This window comes from Panthera uncia, chromosome A2 (genome assembly GCF_023721935.1).
Source record: "Panthera uncia isolate 11264 chromosome A2, Puncia_PCG_1.0, whole genome shotgun sequence".
NCBI classification, from domain to species: Eukaryota; Metazoa; Chordata; class Mammalia; order Carnivora; family Felidae; genus Panthera; species Panthera uncia.
Window position 1 is genome coordinate 143,749,574 of NC_064816.1, and position 18,906 is coordinate 143,768,479.

Below are 18,906 nucleotides of genomic sequence, written 5' to 3' on the forward strand. Positions count from 1 at the left end.
TTAATAGCTAAATGTTTTTTTTTTTTCTGTTTTTACTGGAAAACAGCTTCTAAATAATTGTCTCCTAACTTTTCTCCTCGCTTTATCTCCTCTTAGTAATAGAGAGAACATAGTTTTATCAGTTTCACCCACCTTGTGAAGAAAATGTCACCAAACATATAAAGTCCAGGATAAAGAACAACTAATTAGTATAGAATTCATGTATTGGTTTCTTTCCGGGCTCAGTGCTTAGCATATATAAGCTGTAGGCTATGATCTTGTAGGGTCTCAAACTCAACACTTTTTTTGTTTGTTTGTTTGTTTGTTTGATATGGTACCTCAGTGCCCAGAAATTTCACATTGATTACTATAGGATCGCTTGCTTCATCTGCATGTGAAAGGAATGGAAAAATAGCTTGGATCCTAAGGTTGGCCAGTTAGCCCTTTGGCTTGCTAAGGTTGTGTGTTGGTTCCTAGAGAAGATTGAATAATCAGTTGGTTTAGCTTTCATATCGCACTGCTAAGACACTGTGGAATGAAAGTCACAGCATCCACGGAAAGCCATGTGTTCGAAATTACATCGAAGGATGTCTGACATGTACATAGGTGGGGATGTACCGGTGAGGAAAAAAAATGGGTCAGTACATGGATTCTCTTGGGGTGAGGGAAAGGGCCACAATCTTCAAGGGACCATGACAAAGTCTCTGGTAAAAACTTTCCTGCATATACCTGACCCATCTCCTGAGGTCCTGCTGTAGCTATCACTCCCTGGATTCTGTGTATTTTTAAGGCATGTTTGGAATCATTATGTATACCATTACCTGTAACTACTTTTCAGATTATCATGAATATTGTCAGGTATAAGATGAATTGAGGACAGTAGTTTCGGTGAATTACTCTGGGCTGAGACCGTTGTAATTGATTGGCCAGCTGTTTTATAGCAACTCTTATGTGGGGCATAGGATTAGATAAAGCCCTCAGACATGATAAGCTTTTAGAATTTAAATTAAAAATGAAAAGAAAGGGACATTTATGGGGAAATATTGTAAGGACAACTGATATTTTCAACGTTAGGAAAAGGTCATCCTTGGCCGTATTTAGAAGTGATTAAATGGTTCAGTGTGATCTTCCTGGTATGAGTGAATCCGAGGGAGTTATACAGCGGACTCCTCTGAATATCAGTGTTATTTCAAGTAGCAGGTATCTGGGTGGAATTGAAGAGGGTAGAGCAGAAAAGTGATTTCAAGAAAATAACAAGGTGGTTTCAATCTGAGGGACATCAGATGAATCATCTCGTGAGACTGTTGGTGATTATGGAATAACGGAATGGTACAGGGGCAGATGAGCTGACATATGGTCAGTAGGACCAGGAAAAACATCAAGGAAGAGAAGGAAAGGAAGCTCAGGGCAGCGAACAGAGTAAGGGCTTCTTTACAGATGCAAGTTTGAAATTCTCCAACCCTCCAAGTTAGCACTCATCCTTGAAAGAATGAAGAAGTAATTTTTGAGAACCAACAGGAAAGACATTTACCACCTGTGTGTGATGTTTTGATGTGAAGCTGAATTAAAGGGATAAACCGAAATCTGGTGGAAGTGAGACGAGGAAGGTAACAATGACACGAAGACAGCCAACACTCAGGTATTTATTGAGGACTGTCCTGGGAGCCATGGAGTATAATGCTTTGTGTTATAAGGAGATTGTAGTCTGATGGGGACCAGAGCAACTTGAAAGCTGAGCCCAAACGGGCAGGCAGCAAACGGTGGTGTCACATGCCTAGTAGTGCTGTTCCAAGTGGGTTTCTCTCAGTCCCCCAGCTAGACCTGCTCTATCAGTTTTTGTGGTTGCCTTGTATATTACCAAAAACTTATGGACATAAAACGGTGCACACGTTTATGACTTCACGGCTTCTGTGGGTCAGGAGTCTGGGCAGCTTAGCTGGTTCCTCTTCATCAGGGTCTGTCACCAGGCTGCAGTCTAGGTGAGCCTCCTAGGTTCGACTGGGAGAGAATTTGCTTCCAGGCTTCCTCCATTGGTGTCTGAATTCATTTCCTTGCTGCTCCTTGATTCCTGGGAGCTTGCTTCTTCAAAGCCAGCTAACTGTGGAGACTGACTAGTGGTGAGGGTAGTGGGGAGAGAGAGAGAGAAAGAGTTTACTAGCAAGACAATGTCTTACATAACATGATATGACATCCTGTCATCTTTGCTGTATGCTGCAAGTCACAAGTCCCTCTCCAGGCCCACGGGGAGGGAATCACACAGAAGTGCGGACACCAGCAAGTGGGGATCATGATGGCCGTCTTAAAGTCTGTCTGTGGCACCTACTTAATCATTATCTGCATTTTAACTACAGTCCCTAGGTGGTTGCATGCTAAGAAGCAGTGTTAAAAGGTGGTAGATGCCAAAAGAGTTTCATGGAGGGAGAAGAAGATTCTTTGGGCTTGGCTTAGGTAAACCGTTTTATGACTTGAAAATAATCTGTGTAAAGACTTCTGCACACCAGGGAATTAGTTGTATCTCCTATCGCCCCTACTAACAACACCCCCCCCCCCCTCCAATTAAGTACAGTGTTTTTCCCTTGTGTGATGTTGCCCGACGTTTCTTTCAGAGTTTGTAAGTTCCTAACTTTGGCTTTTTGAAAAAACGTTGCTCTTTTCACCTTCACTGTTCATTTTGTTGGTGGGAAGTATCGGATATGGGTTTTTTTCCTCTGCCCTAATAGTTGAGAAACCCTGGGGAAGTCCTTGAACTATCCTCCGCCTCTGTTTTCTTGTGAGTTCTAGCATTCCTTCTTGGAGGGTTACGGTGTGAATTGAATGAATTAAAGAATATGACCGTCGTTGGCAAGCTGTAAAGCCTTATGTAACGTGGCAGTGGACTTGTTCGGTTGTACATGCCTGATTCCCATTGCTACCCTCTTCCCATAGAAACAGGCCCCTAAAAGTCATGATTGTGCCTTGGTCGTGCCTGTCTGACCGCAGTCTGTCTGAGCGGGGATGGATGCCTGAACCAAACAGGGCCACACAGATTTTCCTTCTTGCAATTTGAATTTGGGACCAAAAGATGACAGTTCTGGCCTGGCTTATCTAATGTGAGGAGATTAGAAACCAAGGAGGCTTTAGTGCAACTGCCTTCTGTTACATGGAGCAGTAGAGAAAGCTTGTCGCAGAGCCTAGAGGGAAATTAGATCTGCAGACTAATGTAGAGAGAGGGATCTTGTCTGCTTCCCATTTCCCGCCTGCTTTTCTTGGTTCTGGCTACACTTTTGCCTTTGAGTTGCATAATAGCCCTCTAAATTCATATATAAATTCCCTTTTTTATTTAAGCTATTTCGAGTTTTCTGTTACTTTCAACTAGAGAGCTGATGTGAAGGCCAATGAGAATGGTACTTACAATTTCTTTTTTATCCCCTACTCACCTCTTTTTCTTCCCTACATAATTTGTTTGTAAAGGCCAATTATATTCTTTATTGAGTATTTTTTTTTTCCAGGGCGTTTTAGAAATGTGAGATCAAGAAATATGATCCTTGCCCTCAAGCAATTTTTAATTTCTTGAGGCAGATGGACATCTAATTGACCACGTATAATATTGGGCAGAAGAAATAAGTCCTATGTGCAGCTCCTGTGAGGCAATCTTGATCTTCTGCTTGATAGTATTACTTAAAGCCATTTAAACTTTCTTTCTTTCTTTCTTTCTTTCTTTCTTTCTTTCTTTCTTTCTTTTGTTTTTTTTTTTTTTTTCCCCCCACTAAACCGTTTTGTCCCTGACTTTGTGCTAGGGTCCTGACTGATGCTTCTGGATCTATCATTTTTGTCTGTTCCTCTGAGCACTGCAAGCAGGCCCCGCAGGATGGCCACGTACGCCTTTCTTGATTAAAGTAAGTGGAGGAAATTACAGTGATGAAGCTAAAACTGGAAACAAGACCAAACAGAAGTTCTGGTCTGAAATTTATTTTTTTTTAAACTTGCTCAGTGAAGTTATTTGCTCTCCTGAGATGACTTAGGTCCCCCTTACCTGAGGATGATTTGAACATTTCTGTGTTTAAGCTTGCTCTTAGAGTTCTGTGTTTCCTATAGGCTAGCACTGCGTACAAAAAGGGTGCTTACACAGCTTGCATTGTATTCTAAAAAGGATAGTCCGTACAAGAGTTCTGTGTTCCCTATAGCTCGTGTTATGTAACGAAAGGGTATTTATATAGCTTGCATTGTGTAATAAAAAAGAGGACCTACTCGGAGATTTCTGTGTTCTCTATAGCTTGCGTTACATAACGGGTGCTGAAATTAGACGGAAGCCAGTGAAATTGTGGTCAAACTGCATAGGACTGATTTTAGAACCACACTTTCCTAACGCGGAGGTTATATAGGTTATATGTTTTACTGGCTCGTGGCAGCTTTTCAAAATGACCCAGTTCGGAATGACATTCAACTTAGAGCCGATTGAAATGGGCATCGGTGGAAAATCCCTTGGGGATTTGTGGAGCAATTAAAAAATCTAGGAATCTCATTCCTTTCAATAATAGAAAAAAAAAATCTGTAGTTAGAATTTTAGAGAAGGATGTGAAGCTTTATCTTACTAAAGAAATTGTGGGAAAGGCTTATATTTTTTAGAGAAGAAAGGAACTACTGTGATGAGTCTTAATTTTGAAAATATCATTAGGGTAAGTAATAGAATTAATGGAGTAACCCAAGGATGAGCTCAGTGATTTTCTTTGAGGTGAGACTCCTTCTAGAGATTAATTCTAGAATTGTTCTGGAGACTTTATAAAACAAAGGAGTGAAACCACAGGTAACATTAATCCTGGCTTAAGATATTCTATCCCGCCTTTTTTTCTTGCCTTCTTTAAGGCACGTGTAGTTCCCTCATAGTGCTCTTTATCTGATGTCATATCACTTCGCTCATTTGGGAATTGTGTGTCTGTGTGTGCATGTTACACATTTGTCAGGTTCTTCCCTCTTCCCTTTCAAGCTCATAAAAAATGAGAACCATGTAATTATCTCATTGTCAATATGTGTCCTGTACCTGGCACTGTTCTTGGACATGGTAAGCCCTCACTAATTGTTGATTGAATGAGTGCATATTTGTTATTTATTCACATAACCCTGTACTCTACAAGTATTACTCATACAAAGAGATGCCAGAAATACTTACACACAACATTTTTAGTCTCTTAGAATATTGTATACTTGCTGTGAGATATAGCACTACAAATATGGTTGGTAAATCCATAAAAATATGATCAGTTAAGTCTAATTTCTTATATTCTATCAGAGAGAAACAAAACAAGGAAAGAAGAATAAGAGAGATCAGTATGTGGGGCTTTAATAATCTTTAACCCATGACTTGGCAAATGAGTACCACAATCTTCTCTGGACAAAGCCCCGACTAGGTTGGCCAGTGCATAGACAAGGTTATGGCCATTCTCCCAGCCACAAACTAAGTCAGTGGTGCCAGCAAGCAGACTCTTTTCTCAGGGCCAGAGCTCAGGAGAGAGTGCTCTCTGGGGGAGGGGATGTGCCCCATGGATCACAGTTACAGGTCTGTAGGGCGAGGTCCTGAGACAGTCAGTCAGCCACAGCCACAAAAGCTGCGGGGGATGTGGGGGAAGGTGGCAGGGAGTTGCCCTTTGAAGGGAGCACAGGATTTAGAAGTTGGGTTTGGTGCTGATTGCCTCCATCCTACCCCTGAGATGTTTTCTCTGTCTCTGGCAATGATGCTTTCGGCACAGAGTGTATCACTGATCAACGTGCTTACCTGGATAGTAGAGGTGTTACTGAATTCAGCCTTGGCCAATTCTCTGTTCACCCTAAAGTTGATGACATCATGCCCCAGTTGGGGTTATGTCTGCTGTCACCACAGAAACAGCTCTGTGTATTATATCTGCAGATGGCTCAGAATCTGTCAAGGAAAGAGCAAGATAAATATTTTCTTATAAATATAAAAGGAAGAGTTAAACACTTATTGTTTAGAAATCAAGCTGATAAACATATTATATTGTCTGAGGCGCCAGAAATAAGCAAATTAATTACATGCAAATAACTGTTGCTCACGAAATGTGGGATAATAATAGTATCTGTTGGATGTTTATGGCAAGTTTATTTACATGACTCAATTTTCTGCTAATTGTCCTGCGGAAAATGGTAAATACTTGGTTCCTTTGCCTTTGTTTCAGAAATACTTTCTTGAAATTGTGAAAACTGTTGCTTTGTCTTGCTATCATTGCCTTTCCAAGGGCAGTTCTAAAGACAGTATTTATGTAAACATGGTGAAGAAAGAATTGTTACTTGTACGTGGGGCCTTTTTGCCTTAAACGAATGTCATCATCAACATGCTTCCCTAACAGAAGTTCTGCGAATGTCATCATCAACATGCTTCCCTAACAGAAGTTCTGATCATTGAATATTATCACTTGTGTGGTGCAGTCCAGATTGACCTTTTGTTGATCGTTTTCATGAACATCTTTTGATGTCAGCTTCTTGGTGAACTTCAGACGTTTCCTCTCTTAAGGCAGCACAGGGAATTGAACAGTTTATATTGACAGCGCGACCCATGGTGTGGATCTCTGCCTTTTGTGCTAATGAGTGATTGGGTTCATTTTGAAAAGATGGCTCTGAAGTCTACATAGGACTTCACACACTGTCAAGAAACCTGTGCGTTCTGCTGTCACTCTTCACGCTCCTGGAGGTGTATGCTCCTTAGGTACTTGAGAGGTGATTGGGTGAGTTCTTTTATTCTTTCACGATGATCAGTTCTTGTGGGTCATTAACTTGTATTGCCTATCAGATGCCTCATAAGCTAGGCAGCATTTTGGTTGGGGCAAGGAGGGATTGGTTTTCTGTCCAACTTTCCAGGCTGAGCTTATCCACTGAATGTGTCCCTCGATAGGGTGATACATACCTCCCCAAGGTTACTGTTTTGTTTGCTCTCTATATGCTAAATCTCAGGCATTTCACTCACCTCTGTGCATTTTCATCAACAACCCTGGCATTTTGATATAATTTAGAAACTGTTATCTTACGGCATGCCAAACACTGTGATTTATCATATATTCACAGAACAGGAAGGAGAATGGAAGTAGACTTTTGCTTTAGTTTTTGGTAGAGGAGGAATTTTAACATCAAGTCTGAAAGGAAAACAGAGCATTTTGTATCTTGGATTAGTTTGTACCTGTTCCTCTCCAACCTGATTTTGCCATCTAGTGGTTACATGTGCATTGGGGTGCTGGAAAGCATGGGGGTGGCCTAGGAAGGTTGAACCACTGAACTCTGTAAATTAACATCTTGCCTTTGGGGACTCTCTTTCCTATCCTTTCCATGCATTACCATGGTGCAGATTAAAATTCAGAAGGCTGGGGTGGCCAAAAATTTTCTTACTGTGTTTCTGGACAGTGAGAGTGAGGAGTGAGGGCAGTACACACACACACACACACACACACACACACACACACCCCTTGGGGATCCCCTGTGCTGCTGTTCCTCCTTTCAGATTGAGGTTCCCACATAGAGAAATTCTGCTGATAATATTAATAATCCTGATTAAAGGGAGGAGAAAAATCAATTGGTAGATTTTGAGGATAGAATCAATTTTTTTATTATAGAAAAGGATGAGAGACATAACTACCTTGTGTTTGCAAATTATTTGCTTTCAGTCTGTGATGCTTTCAAGAGTTTGAGAAATAGGGTATTTAACTTCTCAACTTATGACTGATAGGATCATGCTAAAAGTGCTGCAGCCTAATGGAAGCTTAAAATTCAGCTCTCAGAATTGCTGGATCACACTTGACAGTGATCTGTATGTCTACGGATTATTAAACCTCAGCACAGAGAATGTCCTGATTTAAAAATTTCCAATTTTATTCACTTGGTCTGATGTGAGGAGTAGCTACCCTGTCTGCAGTCTTGTGTAGTAGAATGTGAATTTCTCAACCCCAGGTTAGTTTCTGGTCAGGCCCAACCAAATGGAGCTGTAGGGAGTTCTTTCCTTCTTGGGCTTCTCAGAGGATTACTAACATTTCTTTCCCCTTGACTTTGTTCATCATGGACACCTCAATGCCATTTGTCATTCCAGCAGCCAGGAATGCCATTCCAGTGCCAGGAACTGGAGCACATGCTAGAGAGTGATCAGGAAGATGCAATCTCAGAACAAGTGGCCATCACTCTATGCTAATATTTTATTATATAATGCAGGCCCTCCTATAATTCGTGTAAAAACCCCTGGAGCTTCTTTACGTTTGGCTAAGTATGCATAAACTTAATGTTCAGAATTTGCTGTTGTAGAATTTATAAATTAGGAAACTGATTCAATAATTGTGGCTCGAAGACTTATTTACCGATTTTGAGGTTTCTTCAGCCAATTTCTACATCAATGTATTTTCCTGTTACTCCTCTTTGCTTATTCCACCCGCATTTATTGGTGCTTACTGTGTATGTTTAGTTCTGATTTGGGTTATATCAGGACTTAAAGTTAATTTTGGTAAAATTGCTTGCAGTGAGTATCATCACTTTTTCATTTTTGTGTTTTATCTCTTGTTCTTTTGCACTAATCAAAAGATGCCTTATGAACGTTATGCAGATGTATGTATCTAAGAATACTAATTTGTTGTGAGTCAAAAGCCAATTAAAGGGGGATGGTAGAAATATTGATGCCTTAGAAAGCCTGGAGAGGCAGGGAAAGTATTAACCAAGAGAGATATGATTTGAGAATAGGGATTGAGGTAATTAATAACATGGGTTACAAGAACAATGAGGAAGGAGAAATAGGGAGTATATTGATTTAGTAGGTGCAAGCATACTAGAACAATGAAATCTTATAATAGAATATTAGAGAAAGAATTGATAGAAACATGGCTTTTCATATCTTTTAATTGACTTTAACAGTGTTTGCCTTGGACCTAAAATAATGAACCAAGTGTAAAATTTACTTTGAAATCTTAATCTGAGTATTGTAAATATTTCACTAGCAAATCCTCTACTTTGTATTCCAATGTACCATTTCTAAGATTTGCTAAAGGGAAGTGATGCTATTACATATTGGGGCCAATATTTTTCCATAATTGTTTTATTTTTCAAGATTTAAAAATTGAGATATAATCCACATACCATAAAATTAATCATTTTGAAGCACACAGTTCAATAGTTTTTGGTATGTTCACAAGGTTGCGTCTTCTTCATCATTATCTAGTTTCAGAACATGGTCATCACCCCAGAAAGGAACCTGGTCATTGGCAGGAAGTCACCCCGATCAGCTCACTCCCATTCTTCCTCCTCCTCAGCGTTTTGGCAGCCATCAGTCTACTTTCTCTCTGTGGCTTTATGTATTTTGAACATTTCATATAAATGGAGTATGCAGTAGACAGTCTTTTGCGACTAGCATCTTGTACTTAGCATATTGTTTTTAAGGTTCATCCATTTTCTAACATGTATCAGTATGCCGTTCCCTTTTATTATCTAATATTCCATTGTGTGGACATTTGATTTATCCATTCATAAGCTGGTGGATATCTGGATCGTTTCTACTTTTGGCTGTTATGAATAATGCTGCTGTGAACATTCACGTACAAGTTTTTGTGCGAAGATATATTTACAGTTTGAATAGACCTAGGAATGGAATTTTGAAGGTCATATGGTAACTCTGTTTGACTTTTTGAGGAACTGCCAAGCTGTTTGCCAAATTGGCTGCACCATTTTGTATTCCCACCATACTGGGCATATTATTTGAAATGTAAGTGGAGTACAGTTAAAAAGCTTACCATTTGTTTCCTGCGTTTTGGAACATCATGTGTACTGGAATGAGTTACTACCTGAAGCTTTGAGTGGTCATAGAACTTTAGAGCTGGAGGGTTTTTAATGGCTCCGTCTTCCCACTGGAATGGAAGGTCCGTGTCTCTTTTGTTCACTGCTGTATCCACTCCACCTAGATCAGTGCTATAAAATCGTAGCTGCTCAGTAACTGTTTTTGAATAAATGAGTATAATCCAACTCCTCTGTATTTTAATGAGAGAAATTATGCCCAAAGAAATCGGGTGACTTTCTAATGGTCACACAGAAACTTCATGGCAGAGCAGTAGCAGGAATCCTGGTCCTGATTTCCTTGCCCAGCTCTTAGCATCACAATCCTTTTGAATTCAGTTCTCTTTCCAAGCGTGGTGGTCCATTGCTGACCTTGTATAGCATTTTCTGACAGTTTATAGCTTTACTTTGGGGCTTTATTGACATTTAATGAGTGTTTTTGTTCTTGTGAAGTCATTTACATGTTTACTGCTGAGGCCAGCATTCATAAAAGGAGAAAAACATTTAAATAACTGCATTTTACCTAGGGAAGATAAATTACAGTTGCCCATCAATAAATAGATAACTTTCATAGCTGCCAAGATTGTTAGATTGTGGAAGACAATAAATTTGTACCCTCCCTTGTGAGTCACTTGCTTTAAAAAATTCACAACTAATTATCTAAAAGTGAGGCAAGTTAATGGAGGTTTGCTATCTATTTACTAGTATTCTTTTCTTTCCTAATCACCCTTGTGGATAGAGGAATCCATTTTATCCGTCTTTCCTCCCTACTCTGCTCTTCCAGAGTAATATATGTATAAATTAAATGTAGCATAGCGTAAGTAAGCGTAGATTACCCTGTATCTGAGACAGTGTTCTTGGAGCCACATTTGCATGTTAAGTGGAGTTGTGCACCATGAAGGATAGGTTTATAGACTGGACCCTTAATGAAGTTGAGAATCACTGTGCGAAAGCTATAGACTGTAGGTAGAAATCTAGAGCCTTTGAACACAAAGAATATATATTTCACTTCCTTTTGACCAAGTCTTTATTTTATAAGGCTTTATGGGAAACAGTTCAATTACTTCAGTTAAAACTCATTCCAGGAAGCAGAATATGAAGACGTTACTTGGAAGTATTGAGATTCTTCTTTTTGTAACTTGTCACCAGCTGATTGATACTTGATGTTAGAGTAAGAGGTTTAACAGATTCCTGAACTCTGCTTATGTTTGTCAATAGCTGTGGGACATCTCCTGGGGAGGATTATAAGGCTGTTAAGGTAATAATTGTGTTTCTGATTTATTCCATTCATGTAGTGTTGGCATGGAGGTTGGGAAAATATAAAAGGAATCTGCTTTTTGGTTAAGGTAAAAAATAAAGGCATTTTTAGGGAGTGGCATGGGGTGGTCGAGGGGAAAAACACACTTTTGTTTAGAAGATTTATCTTCAAATTCTGGCTCTATGACTAACTTGTTGAATAATCTTATTTAAATCACAGAACTTTAAGTATGTATAAAACACAGATACTAGTAATTCCTCACAATGTAGCTTTTGTATTTTGTGAGATACCATATGGGACACACAGTAGGCATTCGGTAGTTGTTAGTGGAGTCTGAACCTGGGGTTCTTTGTCCTGTCTTCATCAAGTTTTGTTATATGTCCGTGCATGCATACATACATACATTCAACACATGCACGCGCGCGCACACACACACACACACACACACACACACACACCCAGTCTGTCTCCATCCCACAATGTGTTCCCACTAGAATTTAACTGGTTACGTAGTTGCCATACATTTAACTCTTAAATGTGTGTAGATAACCAGAGCCTTTTAAAATTATTTTATAATGTTATTTACTGTAAGATTTGTTAATCTTTTCTAGTTTCTGCCAGTGCTACTCCTATCGCTTACATCTTGGCATGATCTTTTCTACCATCTCGGTTCTTTGTAATTTTGCTGCCTAGAAGGCTATTTCTTTGTAAAGCTCATATTGTATAAAAGATTGTTGATGCTGATGTAAGGTAGACAGTTTATTAGTTAACAGATTACCGAGGTGCTAACAATAAAATTCCTAATTGTGTCCATTTGTACTCAGAAATACATTATAATTCAATTCCAAAGGTTCCCCCACCCCCATTCTTATTTTCTAATGATCCTCTAAATGACAAGCTTATAAATCGAGGTCTCTTTCACCAAGATGATGTAGTGAGTAGACCTTGGTATTCCATTAATAGCAGGATGCCAGGTGTGCATAAACAACAACAAAAAACTGTAGCAGCCTGCATCTGAGGATGCAGGAGATTGGGTTATTGTTCAGCAAATTGTTATTCCCTAAAACTACCCAGCCCCCCTCCCCCGCCCCCTGCCTTTCTCTATGAGAGAAGTATACTTCCTCCTTCCATTGATCATGGGCTCAGACATGTCACCTACTGTGACCAGTGGAATTAGCAGATAATGCCACTAGCAAAGGCTTGAATTGTGCTTTTGGATTTGGTCTTTTGCCAAATCCCAGATAGCCAGCATATATATTGATGGAGAAGGAAATGCTTATTGTTGTACATTGTTGAATTTGTTACTCAGTTTTCTTGTGGCAGTAGCTAACAGATACAAAGAGATGCAGGTTCCTTATAAAGATTTTCTGTATGTCCTGATTTGGGAGCCTTAACTTTCCCTATTGAATCAAAAACTTTATTGGTTGTACCTATTTTAAAGCCAATTTTGTGTCTCTGGTCACTGACAAAATCGTTCAGGATTGAAAGCCCACTTAAAAATGAATGCTAACAATTTCGATCTGGAAGAGGAAGGGCGCTTGGTTGACCCTCGCTATCTCTGCAAGCCTATCTGTACTTGGAAGTTGTTTCTGGGAGAGGATAATGGCCAATGGCTCCTTTCTTTGGTAAAGTCATTGCATTTTCTTTGTGCTGAAAGGGCAGTGAATACACAAAGATAGTCTCTTTAATTATGGAAAGAGCCTATTAAAATTCCATTTTGTCTGTAGAAGTAAACATATAAAGGAATGTGGAGGAGGCCAAACACCTCTTTAAAATAATGATTATCTTGGGCTAATTCCTTCACTGTGCCTCCAGCATCATTAGATGCCAATCCTTCTGTGCAGGTTCATTTGCAAACAAAACTGATTAGAGAGGGGAAGCTGTGTGCAGGAGACTTCCCTAAAGCAGAGGTTTCAGACACCTGCCCATTGTTTAAACTGGTTTTCCTTGGCAGGACTTTTATTTATTTTCCCTCTACCTAGGAAAAAAATGGGGGGAGGGAGATTGTTTATTTCAAAGGGTATTGGAACCCATCTTTCAAAAGAGAGCCCTGAAAAAAGAGAAAAAAGGATATTGTGTGAAACCTCAGAAGGTTTTCAGAATTTCTCTCTGGCCCTTGTAAACCTGATCATTCCCTTTGCTCTGAGCTCCCCCCTCTGGCATTCATGGTATATTTCTCTTTCTATTATTAACAAACTTCAAAGCTCCCCCACCATGTCATTTTGCTATCCCTCCAGACTGTAAAGTGATGGTAGGGGCTGCTTTTATTTCCTAGAGTTTGGGGGTTGCTGATTAAGGAATGCAGAGGAACTGCCTGCGACGTTTATTAACTTTTAATTCAGTGCAGAAAAAAATCAGAAACCCAGCGCGCCATTGATACACTGATACTTTGAGCTTGTCTAACCATTTTTTAAGGCTTGTGTGCCAGGACTGAAATGAGTTGTATTTCACAGACCTCAGGATTGTGCTGTCATAATAGCCAAATCCATATGGCTCTTTGTTTTTGTAATTAAAGCTTTATCCTTGCTGCTTTTTTTCTTAAATGGCAACCACAGTTCTGATGGGGACTGATTGCTTTATTGTAAGTAACCTCCTAACTGTTGTATCACATTTTCTCCAAAAAGAAGATTGATAATGTTCAGTTTCTTTTGCACTGTCTAGGGATTAGATTTTCAATATAGCTCTATTTTTATATTTTAGAAAGCAAAATCTCATTTCTTTAAGTACCAAAGGTTGTATTCTAACGTTTTTAAGTGGAAAAGTTTATAAAATATAGTTCTCGAATTAGGTATGAAGGGGTGGAAAAGTTTTCCTTCCCCCGCTTCAGGTCCCTGGCTGGGTTTGAACATCGACAACGATGTTTAAGAGGAGAAAGGCATACAACTGTATTTAATGTCACTTTTATGTGACACGGGCCCCTCATCAAGAAAGACTCAAAGACATAGTGAACCCTACTTGCTTTGTTCTCTTAGGTTGAACAAAGAGAGGCAACCATGGAAGTGACTGAGCTATGTGAGGAGGCTAAAGGAGATGAGAATTATTTTAGCAAGACCTGTTTGTACAGTTCTTTCCCTCCCAAATTCTTGTCCTTGACGATAAGAATGTCACTTTCCCTCCGGTCTAGAGAGGATATCTTTCATAGAGGAATTTCATCTCCTGCTCTTAAGAAAAAGAAGGAAAGTCAAAGTGTTTTTCTTGTACTTGCTGTTTTTCAAGTGCCTTTAACTGAAAATATGCCAAAATGGCACATGTGCTCTGAACTCTTTCAGATCTTTGTGCCACAAAAATCCCGGCCACATTGAGACTTATCCTGATGATTTGAAGGGCCGTCATGTTGACCCTGGTTCACTGATGCTTCCTCTCAACTCTGCACTGCTACCGTTTATTGAATGTATGGTGGTGTGTCAGAGGTCCCCTCATCCCCTCCAGAGGCTCATACCGTGTTGCCCGCATTTTGAACCCGCCCCAGCCTTCCATTTCTTTCTGTCTCTCTTGTCTGTTTTTCAGGCCATCTGTCTTTTTCTCCTTGCCGTGTGGTGGTAGGTTATCCTATGTAGAAGTTTATCATGTCTGTCTCAGACAAGCTCCTCTTGGCTTCTCCAAGCCGCCCAACTACTCTGGTATGAGCTCCGAAGGCAGGAACCAAGGTCCCTAGAATTGCGTGCAGAATACCTAATCAGGAGAACTCTCCCTGGCATCAAGTGCTCGAGCTCTTCGCTGTGGATTTTGTAACATGAGTACATTTTGGCTCTGGAGAGGCCTCCTTTTCTTTCCTGTTCTTTAAGTTCTGAGCGGTTCAGGTTACCAGATAAATTAGGTGTCAGTTGTGCTAACAATAACAATCAAATGACACTTAAAACACGTGTGTTGTGGAATGTTCTCTCCTAGTCAGCTGCACCTGTACTTCTGTTACTCTGGTTTCAGACGTGCCATGGACACCGAGTTTTGGGGAAAAAATGCTCCATTATTTAGTAATTTGTTAATTTCCGAAAGTATCTGAATTAGGTAAGTTTCTGCCATTGCTTCTTCTCCTACCTAGATTGTGTTCACTGAGTAAGTGACTAAATAAACTTGCTTCTTTCGACACTGAAGCACTTGGGTTTTTTTCCTTGCCTTGGGGTCAAGTCCTAACTTGGTTAGCTTTTTTTTTTCTAATTTGCTCCTAAATTTTTTTTCTCCTGGTTGAATAATATTCCACTGTGTGTGTAGGTGTATGTATGTGTATATATACACCTACACACCCTACATCTTCATTATCCATTCATTTGTTGAGGGACACTTTGGTTGCAGCATTATTCACAATAGTGAAGGTACAGAAACAATCTCTTAGTTTGTTCCTGTCAGTCTTTTATTCCTAGAGGTGGTATAGGGTGTTTGAATTTTTTTTTGATCAGCACTTTTTTTGCATGTGTTGTGTTATGCCCTGTTCTAAGGAGATAGAATTTATTCTTGCCAATTATTTCAAGAGATCGGTACACTTATATCAGCTTGATTGTTTTTGAAAGATTTTTTTTTTTTTTTTTTTTTTTTTTTGGCATCCAGACAAACTGGGTATTCCACGGGTCAAACCTAGAGTGGTCTGGCCTTCCTTGTACTTCCTCTTACTCTCTCAGCTTGGTATCTCTGTGCTTGCCCATCCAGCCACCCTGAGCTTGGCCCTCTGAATGAGGTCTTGAATTTGACTCTATCCTCTGTAGGCCAGAGCTGTTGTTATTCACACAAAATTACCTTTGGGTTTGTTTTCTCCTTTGTTCTTCATTTGGCATGAAGACTTATCAGTGATGAAACCCCTTTTCTCAGTCATCGGGGCCAATACTCTTTTCTGTTCCTCTTCATCTCGATGTGGTCGAAAGCCTAGTATCACTCATATCTTAAGGGATAGTCTGGTAGCTTAATCCTTTACTAAGGCCATAGAGGACCTGATCAGACAACTAGGACTGACTTGTGACATAAACAGCCTTCGTAATTGTCACATACCTTTCCTCTGAGTTCAGTGGCTTTCAGTTTGGCTTAATCAGTGTGTAGTTATTAGCATATACACATGGAATGCACTATACATAAAGATATACCCAAAGATGGAGTCTCCCCCCCTTTTAATGTAGCTTGTGAGGAATGTAGCATTTTGTCTTTTTGCTTCTGTTTATAACTGTTTGAGATCTTTTCCCATTAGCTAGTGTCAACCTCCTGAAAGCCTCTGCCTTAAATAAATTTGCCTGTCTGCCTTGTTTATAAATTGAGGATAAATTAATCAAAAAAGTAGTTGGGTGTTTGGCATTGCATGGGGGTTGGGCTGGAATGTGTGTATATGGGACTCACTTCCATGATTCATTGAATTATAAGGATCATAGTAACGGTTGATTTTAGGATTTCTGCTTACTTTTGGCTCCTCTTTAAGCTTGGTATGTTCTCCAAATTCTTAAGAAGATTGCTTTATAAAGACAGTACTAAGAATATTTGCTCAGTTTATGGTATAGATTGGACTTCTTTTGCTTTTATTTTATAGTTTCTCAAATTTACTATATTTATGTTTCTAGAGTATTTATGGTTTTATTCTGATTATGGTTTATGATTTAATTGGCTACCAGATGCTCAAGTATTTTACCTTTTCTTATTACATTATTTCATACACAAGAGAAAAAATGGGCTATCACTCCCTCTGTGGTGCAATTTTATGCTTAGAAGAAATGGAAAAGTTTGGTACTGTTCACTTTCTAGCTCATTGCCTTTATATACACTCAGCTACCGGATGCTCACTTGCTGATTGCTCCAAACTTGGTGCAGGTGTCACAAAGTGAAGAAAAATGCATGTCTCTGGCCTCATGGAGCTCCCAGTCTGCATGGGAGAAAATGTCACTGGTTTTACCATGAACGTCTTCTGTAATCTTTCTTTGTAACCATTTTAAGACTGATAGGATATTTCACTATCTAAGCCTTTTCCCTTCAAATCTTCTGTTTCCCCATTTTTCTGTGATCTTTCCATAATGATTGTAAATGACTCCTCAAGTATGTGAGTGAATTCCCTGAAGAGGCTCAGCTTCCCATCATCCAGGCCGGCTCACTGGGATGAGTTCAGTTTTGTCAAGTGTTCCCCATCTGCTTTTTGTCAGTCGCTATTTTTGTAAAGTCTTCATTCTCTCTAATTATACAAATACATCTTCTTCATTTCTCTTGTCAAAGACATATTAGCAGGAATTAGTTCAGTTTCTGAGCTGGTTTAGACTTCATTCATTCCGTCCCCCACCCCATTTTTAGCAGCACTTTTCCTAGTCTTCCCTCCTCCCCTTGATGATTTTAAAAGCTTGTCTTCTCTTGTCTGACTTCTTTGAGGAGCATGAATTAATTTGCTACCTCTGATTATCTTTTATAAGTTTTAGCTGACTGTAACAAGATACTTTTCACTTTCCTCCATATTTAGTTCAGATCTGTCTTTGTAGGTATTTGAAGAGTCATTTGTGAAAGTACGTTAGGTGTTTCTTGTTCGCTATAATTTCCCCCAAGAGGAATTTTAATCCTATGTGTGTTAATTATTTAATTATCCTAATGATGTCTCATATGGTACTCCTGGCCTCTTGCACACTAATGGAATTAATCCTTCATCCCAGGGCTCCTCTGAGCTGATTCTGTAATGTTTGTACATTTATATTCAAATGGCTCTTACTTTATAACTAACCTTCCCTTGTTTCTTCCCCCCATTGCCCCAGTTCTGTCTCTTTTCTCTCTAATGCCCTGTGTGCTTTAGATTTAAATTTTTGTTTCTCTGGAGTTCCTTACCTTCCTTTGTCTCCACTGCAGGTCGTTATTGTCTCATACATTTGGGTTCTCAAACGTTGATGGCCAGGAGAATCGCCACGGAATGCTTGTCAAAAGTCAAGATGTTGGGTCCCAAGCCCAGAAATTCTAATACACTTGGTGGGTGAAGAGCTTAGATGTCTGCCAGATTTTCATCTCAGAACATTCATCTGTAAATTAATTTGTAAAATGCCTGCTATCTGCAAGGCACTGTGTTGGGCACTCAGAATTGTCATAATGAGCAAAAGTGACTCTGTCTCTGATCTTTTATGTGTATGGGATACTGAATTGCTTTCTTCATGTCTTCCTCATCCCAAAACTTTTTTGATTTCCTATTGTTTACATGTAACACCAAGTCAGTTCTCTAGTATCTCTGGTGAGATTCTAGAACACAGAACATTAACCGTATCAGGAGGTTTGGATTCCAGGATTGATTTTGGCTTCTGACCGTGTGTGTGTGTGTGTGTGTGTGTGTGTGTGTGTGTTTAACTTATAAAAGAAGGGGATTGGATTGGATCAGCGATATTCCTTTTGGTTGGTCATTGTGAGAATCTGTCTCGCTCCCTGCGTTCATATTGTACCAGTTCTAATATATCATCCTTTATAAGACACCCCCCCGCCAATTTCAGAAATGTTAAAATGCGAAATGATGTGCACCATGTAATCAATGCAGTACTGCCTCTGTGTGTGTGTGTGTGTGTGTGTGTGTGTGTGTGTGTGTGTGTGTGTTTATGACAATAATGATGCTACAGAAAGCTATCGTCTAACTACTGGCATATGATCACCTGGGACCAAAAAAGATGTCTCACTGGTCTGGCACTGGTGAAAGAATCAGGATTTATTAAGAGACACAAAGTCTGTAACACAAAAGAAGCAAAGATGTAGTAGGAGACCAGCAGTCTCCTCGCTCAGGTGACCCTTCCTGTGTTTCCCCTGGATCTGCCTCACTGTTGAAATGTGGAGTGTGTAGAGATTTCTAACAATAAAGTAATCAGGGTGACTATAACTCAGTGGGTAACTCTTACATCTATCACTCAGTTCAGACAGCTCAAAGAAACCAAACTCAAGTTAGCACAATGCTTCTCATGAGTTACAAC

The 18,906-nt window shown here is 39.6% G+C and overlaps 1 protein-coding gene and 1 long non-coding RNA gene across 5 annotated transcripts in view; one reads left to right on the forward strand and one right to left on the reverse strand.

Annotated features, from left to right (window-relative positions):
• EXOC4 (exocyst complex component 4) overlaps positions 1-18,906 on the forward strand; it is a 746,462-nt gene that overhangs the window by 143,478 nt on the left and 584,078 nt on the right. The gene's annotated exons all lie outside the window — the stretch shown is intronic.
• Positions 1,603-18,163, reverse strand: LOC125930916 (uncharacterized). The gene is made up of 3 exons (XR_007460303.1): positions 17,792-18,163; positions 5,729-5,872; positions 1,603-2,090 (listed from the first exon to the last, which is right to left on the reverse strand). It is a non-coding gene; the product is annotated as an uncharacterized LOC125930916 (long non-coding RNA).